This window comes from Tupaia chinensis, unplaced genomic scaffold, assembly GCF_000334495.1.
Source record: "Tupaia chinensis unplaced genomic scaffold, TupChi_1.0 Scaffold000521_1, whole genome shotgun sequence".
Classification (NCBI taxonomy): domain Eukaryota; kingdom Metazoa; phylum Chordata; class Mammalia; order Scandentia; family Tupaiidae; genus Tupaia; species Tupaia belangeri.
Window position 1 is genome coordinate 955,579 of NW_006160034.1, and position 8,101 is coordinate 963,679.

The following is an 8,101-nucleotide window of genomic DNA, read 5'->3' on the forward strand; positions in this document are numbered from 1 at the left end:
TATGTATAAAATGTATGTATAAACATCTGCAAAAATAAATGCTTTCATCATTATATGTGTGCCATATCGCAACTTAATACAGTTATTAAGCCCCAAATGGTGGTGTTGGATCAAAGGGGATGCGTGTACTTCTCAGTTTCGATGGCACTGCCAGATGTCCTCCAGAGAGGAATGTCACTTTATAGTCCCTGCGAAAGAATGCGGCATCTGATTTCACTTACACACTCGAGAGCATGAACCTTTTGTTGTTGTCTTTACATTTTTATTGTCATGGTCCAGAAGGTGATGGAGGTTAAGGCAGCTGGATCCCATATGGCTGACGGTGCTGTTTGAGCCCAGTGTCATAAAAAATCACGTGTATGGGACCAGCAGGGGGCGTGGTGTTTACACTGCTGGTCTCCCACAATGGCCGACCACATTTTGAGTCCTGGACCTGGTGGCATGGGAGTCACATTAGGTGTGTGTGTGTGTGTGTGTGCGTGCTCAAGATCCTGGGAGGGGGATGGAGGAGAAGGGATTGTGGTGTGGCCATCCCCCTGGGGGTGATTTCTCACTTTCCCTCTCACTGTCTCTGTTCCTCAATCTCTCCAGTGAGCACATGAACTCTAAGGTGGAAACTTACTTAAAAAAAAGAAATCTCGTATATGCATGTGTGCTCAAAACCCCCGGAGGAGAATGGAGAAGGGATTGAGGTGTGATCATCTCTGCTGGTGGGGGCGGGGGTCGGTGATTTCTCTTTCTTTTCCCTCTGCCCCTTCTAGCAAAACTTAAAAAAAAAAAAAATTGATGTATGTGCTGTTAGAATACAGAGAGACCCCTTGTACTCTCTCTCCAGCACCACCATGATGACGTCAGACAGAACTACATATAACATCACAATCAGGGGATTGACATAGATATGCTCCACAGATCGCCCCAGTTTTCCTTGTGCTCTTTGTGGGTGCCCGTGTTGAGTTCTATAACGTTTGCCACTTCGTAGGTTTGTATGTCTACCACCATGGTCAAGAGACCGAATGACCTCAGCACTAGGAAGGATGCCCCGCCCATTGACCTTCTGTAAGCAGACCTCTTCTGTCCAGCCCTGCCCTCATCCTCCCTACACTCCCTCGTGACCACCCCTCCCTCCCCAGCTCTCACACGCTGTCACTTAAACAATGTTATGCAAGGAGAGCCACTCCGAATGCGGCCATCTGGGACTGGCTTTTTTTACTCAGCGTAATTCCCTGCAGTCACCCAAGTTGTCGCCGGTGTCAGCTCACTGCTTTGTACTGCTGAGTGGTACTCCACAGCTTGGATATACCACTGTTGGTTTAACTGTTCACCTGCCGAAAGACATCTGGCCTGCTTCCAGTGTTTGGCTTTAACAGATAAAGTTGTCGTGAGCATTCGTATGCAGGTTTCCGTGTTAATGTGAGTTTTCATTTCTCTGGAATAAGTGCCCACTAGGTCTGTTGCTGTGTTGTGTAGAAGTTACGTGTTCAGTTTATGAAGAAACAGAGTGGCAGAGTGGCTGTACCATTTTGTACTCATTGTTACCACTTTCAATAGTGGAGGGAGGGGATCGGGAAAAAACAAACAAACAAACACAATATTTAATAGACCCAAAAAGGAAAAATGATCTGTTGATAATGTATATGGTGATGTCTTTGGCTTTATGCACTGTATTCGTGCTGGGAAAAAGCATATGTTGGATGCTGCAGAAGAGTACAGTGATTAAATGTAAATAAATAAAAATGATGCAATAAAAAATGCATCATTTTTCAATGACCTTTAGGAATTTGCTTTTAAGAATTATTTTATTTATTTATGTTGATCAAAGAGGGACAGAGTGTGAGAGAGAGAGGGAAAGTGGGAAAGCACTCCACCAGGTCTGGGACTCGAACCACGACTAGCCATGTGGGAGTCCAGCACCCTCAACCACCATGCCACCTGCTGACCCCAAGGAACATTTCTTTTTTTTTAAGTGTGCTTATTTCTTCAATGAGCCAGAGAGAGTGCTAGAGAGACAGACAGACAGACATAGACTGAGAGACAGCATCCCCAGCAGAGCATTGGTGCTGTGATCCATCCCCTGCCTCAGCCAGCCCTAGATCATAGCACACGCATGCCCAGTGCACTCAGGGAGGTCTCTGGAGGCAAACTGGGCACTTTCCTATGCGGTCAGCCTTGCAGGGCATCGCATTTTACTGCTGGCCACTGCCCACGCCTCCCTGTCTTACACGCCGGCAATGTATAAGCAGTCCAGTTTCCCTGCACCCTCACCTGCATCTCTCCTGACGTACGTGCAGCGACACGCCATTGTGGTTTCAGTTTGTGTTTCCTTGATAGCTCGCAGTGGCGAGCAGTTTTCCGGGTGCTTGTTTGTCTTCTGTAGCTCTTCAGTAAGATATCCAGCCATGTCTTTCATCCTTTTTCTAAGTGGGTTATTTGCGTTTTTTTTTTTTATGCTGTTGAATTTCGAGTTCCTCACTCTTCTGGACGCGAGTCCCTGGTCAGGCAAGTGGTGTGCAGAAATTCTGTGGCTTGTCTTTTCATCTACTTCACGTAGATCTTCATAGAGCAAAATGTTCTCATTTTGATGCGAATTAATGTATCAGTTTTTCCTTTTATAGATCATGCTTTCAGTGGCAAGTTTAAGTGGTCTGTGCAGGGCCAGTAGGCGGCGTGGTGGTTAGGGCGCTGGACTCCCACATGGCTGACTGTGGCTCAAGTCCTGGACCTGGAGGCTGCTTTCTCACTTTCTCTCTCTCTCTCTCTCTCTCTCTCTCTGGTGAACTCATTGGCCCTGTAACAAATTGAAAAACAAACATAAAGTTAAAGAAGTAATTCTTGAAAAAGAATTTGAATTCTGCCCAGCCAGTGTGGACGTGGGTGACTGTAGGCGTGGGGCTGGAACAGGCTTAGTGTCGTTAACAAGGCTGTCGGTCGTCTTTCCCTCCCTGCCTTTAGCCGGCACCGTGTAGGGCGCCCCTTTAGTTCACCTGAAACGTCACATCCTGCTTCAGAGCCGGCACCAGAACACTCCTCCTGGCCACGCCTCTTTTGCCACTTCTTCCAGTTTCTCACTTGTAACCCACGAAAGGCACGGCCGGTTGTCACCACAGGGATGACGAGTGTGACCATGGCGATTCCTGGGAGAGGGTAAAGGGTCTCACCTGAGTTAGATGGGACCTGAGGGGTTTGCGTGAATGGTTACAGGGCCCTTTCGGCCACAGTGGTAGTGCAGGATGGGGAGGTGGGTGAGTATGAGTCCTTTTTTAAATTTTATTTATTTTTGGAGAGGTTTTTGCTATAGGGCATGTGCACTCACCAGAGAGTCAGAAAGAGACAGAGAGACAGGAAGCGAGAAATCACCCCTGGGAGGATGGCCACACCACAATCCCTTCTCCTCTGTACCCCTCTTGGGATTTGGGGCACACATGGCACACGCGCCCCGTGTGAGTTTTAAGCTGCCAGGTCCGAGACTCGAAGCACACAGTTGACTAGGCGGGAGTCTAGCGACGTAACCATTATGCCATCTGCTGGTCCCAAGCAGGAGTTCTTTAACCAGGAAGCCTGGTGTTTCATCCTGGCTCTTCCCCATATGAGCTGTGTAGGTGCAACTTCCTCTCCAATTCCTTCACTTGTGAAATGGGGCTATATAGTCCCCACCTCCTGGGTTATTCCAAGGATCGTGTTGTCACGTGGAACGTGCCCGGAGCTTGGCCGGGTCAGGGCTCACAGCTCTAATGAACATCTCTACGACTGCAGCCTTTGTAGCAGGCCACTGAGGGTCTCCTGGGTCTCCATTCCCGGACCCACTGACTCTGAATCTGAAGGGACAGGGCTCCAAGGATGTGCATTTCAGCAAGATTCCCGCAGGTCCCTAGGGATGCTAAGGCCTGTGAGCCTTGGGCTCGCGGTCATTTCTTACCACTTCTCAGTCACGGTAAGTGAGCTTTCCGGTCTTCCATTAGGTGTGTGGTTGGGTACTTCTGCCGAGGTGAGTATGTTCGCTCTGCAATCACCCTTGGTATTGCCAGAGACTGCCTGGAGTTTTCGTCCAGAATCAAGTCATGGTGGCATTGTGTAGCTGGCTGGGCCAGTGCTTTGTCCAGTGGGGTCAGGCAGGTGTGCAAGGATCAGGCGTAGTGGGGTCTATGGCAAAATGGAGGATGAATGACACACTCAGAGGTCTCCAAATAATAGCAGCAAGAAAGATGGGTCTGTGGCAGGAGTCAGTATTCTGTCCGCTGTAATGGTCTTAGGTAGGAGAGGAGCGATGCCTTTTTTGAGGGGTGGAGAGCAGGAAGGGAGAGTCTATTTGCAAGTCTCTGTCAGTTTCCTAGAGACTCGCCATCCTTCTACCTGCCTGTCTAGCACGGCTTATCTCCCAGCGCGGATACTCTGCAGACGAAACGCTGGGGATGACGTTAGGTTCTGTAGAGGGCAGTGCCTGCCTCCGTTCTCAGACAGAAGGACTACGGCACTTCTGCCACAAGGGATGTGGCAGAAAGACCCTCCCTGGACGTAACTGACAGTGCCTTTAAACAAGACTAACCCTCGGGGACCAGACAGTGGCATAGCTGTGAGGTGCAGTTCTCTGCCAAGCTGGCCCACGTGGGCAGGTTCCCAGCTCTCGCCCAGAGCCTTCCTTCGGTACACTGGCATGGGCGTGGCTGTGTCTGGGCTGGCCAAGGCTGGGCGTGGATCATGGCACCAAGACCCCTGGGGGTGCTATCTCTCAGTCTCTGTCTCTCATTCATAGAAGAAATAAAAAATAAACTAAAAAAAAAAAAGAATAACCTTGTCTGAACATACCCTTTTATGTGAGAGGCTAGCTTTTCTTTTTTTCTTTAAGTTTTGCCATGGGGCATGTGTACTTAATGGAGACAGAGAAAGAGAGACAGAGAGACAGGGAGAGTGAGAAGTCACCCCCAGGAGGGATGGTCATGCTGCAATCCCATCTCCTCCATTCTCCTCTCTGGATTTTGGGCACACCTGCACATATGCCCAGAGAGCTTTTCAAACTGCCGGATCTGGGATTCCAACTGTGGAGTTGGCTATGGTATCCAGCACCTTAACCACCATGCCACCTGGCTGACATGGCTTCTTTTTATAACCCAGTGGCAGGCCCTTAGCCGATCTGAGTGGGTCCATGGAATGCCAGCACTTTCCCTCTTGCGTGGGGAGTGCACTAACTTCCACCCACTCCCACTGAGCGCTCTGTCTGGCTGGCTGCCTCCAGGGTGCCCTCGAAAGCCCGGAACTCCCCTCCCATTGCCGACGCATGTGCATCACTGTCCTAATTCCCTACTTCAGTAGTTACGTGGAAGCCAATGAGAGATCTGTGTGTGGAGGGAAGCTGCCTGTTTCTGCGAAGTCGAATTCTTTGGAAAGATGAAATAAAGGCAGGTTGCTCTAAGGTATTGCTGCCCCTGAGCTGTGGGAGAGAGAACGCTAAGTGACCGGGAGAGAGGTCTAAAATGTGGACAGATTCTACTCTTAGACTGGTTTACACCGAGGCTTCTCTCAGCTAAAGGGTCGCCCAAACAGGAAATGATCGATTTTGTATTACGAGCGTGGTTTTGGCAAGAAACGTAACTTTGGGGGCCAGCAGGTGGCAAGACGGTTACGGTGCTGGGTTCCCACATGGCCAAGGCAGTTTGAGTCCTCAACCCAGTGGCTTGAGGTCATCCTGGGCATGTGTGCATGCATGCCCAAAATCCCGAGAGGAGAATGGAGAAGGGATTGTGGTGTGGCCATCCCCCTGAGAAGGGAGGGGCGATTTCTCACTTTCCCTCGCTGTCTCTCTGTCTCTCTCCCACAAGTGCAAGTATCCTATGACCAAAAAAACCTAAATAAATAAATAAATAAATAAAAAGATGACTTTCAGGGTCGGCAGGTGGCATCGTGGTTAAGGGCACTGGACTCCCACATGGCCAACCACGGTTTGAGTCCCAGACCTGGCGGTTTGCTTTCCCTCTCTCTCTCCCTCTCTCTCTCTCTCACACACATGAACACATACTCTGTCCCTCTCTGGTCAAATTTAAATAAATAAATAAATAAAGTTAAAAAAAAAAAAGACGACTTTGAACTTCAGTCAGAGACCTATACTTGAAGAAGTAACCTTGGCCTATCTGAAAATACTGACAAATAAATTTGCTTTCTTACGTTTCATGATAAAATATCTCAGCTCTGTATGTATGCCTTGTCTATGGTTCTGCATTGTAAGTGCTGTTTCTTGTTATTCTCCCAGCCAGGGCCCACCTGCTGTTGTTCCGTTCCGCAGTTATATCCTAACCAAATCGAGTAGTCGACCAAAACTCTTTTAGAGAAAACAGCACTGTAAAAGCAGAGTACAGGTCTGGAAATACCTTAAAAATGCTTCCTGGGCCAGCCCGGTGGTGTGGCACTGGTGCACTGCTCAAGCAATGCTGGGTTCTTATGGAAGGTCACAAGTTCAGGTCCCCAGTCGCCTGCACATGCTGGGTACGTGTGCCCATGGCCCTGGCTGTCTGGGAAGGTAGGGCAGTGTTAGGTCAATTGAAGGTTCTTGTCTCTGTCTGTCTCTGTCTCTCACTCGTGCAAGAAATAAACCTAAAATAATTTTTTTTTACTGAAATTTTTTTAAGAGAAATTTTTACTAGAGGGTGTGTGTGCTTGCCAAAGAGACAGAAAGTGAGAAATAACTTCCCAAGGGAGATGGCCATGCCACAATCCCCTCAGGATTTTGGGTATCCGTGCACACGTGCCCAGTGTGAGGTTTAAGTCGCTGGGTGTGGGACTTGAACTGTGGTCAACTATGGGAGTCCAGTAATGTAACCATTATGCCATCTGCTGGGCCTCTTTACTGAAATTTTAAGTTTGATTCTCTCTCTCTCTCTCTCTCTTAGGGCACATGTACTCGCTGGAGAGAAACAGAGAGAGGGCAAGTGATCCTTTACCTCCCGCGGGGATGGCTGCACCGCAATCCCTTCTCCATTCTCCTTTCTGGATTTTGGTCATGCACGCACACATGCCCGGCATGATTTTCAAGCCATCAGGTCCAGGACTTGAACCACGGTCAGCCATGTGGGAGTCCAGCGATGTAACCACCATGCCACCTGCCTGGCCCCATGTTTGACTGTCATTTTATAGCATAGTTCTGTCTAGCTTTAGTTTATTAAGAACTTAAATGTGGGTGGTTATATATTTGGTAAAATCACAAAATCAACATTCTGTTTTCTTTTCCTGTGAAAAAATTCTCATAGAAATAATGCTTATCATGCAGTAGAAGGCAGTAGACGGTGATTTATTTCTCAAGTGCAAGGCTGTTCGAAATACTCTATAGCAGTAAAACGAGGCATTATAAACTGGCTTTAGTTCAGAGCACGGACTGAAAACTAGTCTTATATAGACTCTTGGTGGAAATCAGAAATGTAGAAGATAAAGAATACCGACAGTCTGCTCACCGATGGACGGCCCTGCCCCACGGCGCCCCTGGGTGCCCCTGGGTGCCCCTCGCTCATGCCATAGGGGCAGGCCCCTCCCTGCTCAGGCCATCCCGGTCCCCCCCAGGCCCCGAGCTTGGACCAGCATGGCTTCCTGGATCAGAGTCCCTCCGGGCAGTGAGGTGGCGCAGAACAGGCATGGCTATTTGGATAAACAAGACATGACATTTTCCTGATACTGACTTGGGCCTGAGTCCATGAGAGAGGGAGAGAGAGTTGAAAAATACCCTCCCTGAAGAAGAAACCTTGCGTTTTAGATGAAGACAGCCCCTAAAGGTAATAAGGGAGTCACCGGCCTTTTGTGATCCGCTGACAGTTAGCCGAAGCTAATGACACGATGCCACGTTTCTTTTCTCTCGGTTGTTCATCTTTCCCCATTTAGGGTGTTATTATTTTTTTTTTTTCTTAATGACCAAACTGGTTTTTAAACCGTCTCTTGCATTAGCCACAAAAGATGAGCTAGAATGATCATTTATTACCTGTGAATGGTAAGTGCCCCAGAATATCTGTTGAATGAATGAGCTAGCACCAGTTGTAACAGACTCTCCGTGGCTCGGAACCCTGAGGGAGGGAGGATCAGTGAGGTTAATAAGGCCCTGAGTGGAGAGCGGGGGCAGTCACGCCGCCGT

At 48.7% G+C, this 8,101-nt stretch overlaps 1 protein-coding gene and 1 long non-coding RNA gene across 2 annotated transcripts in view; one reads left to right on the forward strand and one right to left on the reverse strand.

The window, feature by feature from the left end:
• Positions 1-8,051, reverse strand: part of LOC102499652 (uncharacterized) — a 13,065-nt gene extending 5,014 nt beyond the window's left edge. The window contains exon 1 of the long non-coding RNA XR_335744.2: positions 7,952-8,051. This is a non-coding gene — a long non-coding RNA (uncharacterized LOC102499652). The remainder of the gene's footprint in view (positions 1-7,951) is intronic.
• Positions 1-8,101, forward strand: part of FHIP1A (FHF complex subunit HOOK interacting protein 1A) — a 205,138-nt gene that overhangs the window by 54,204 nt on the left and 142,833 nt on the right.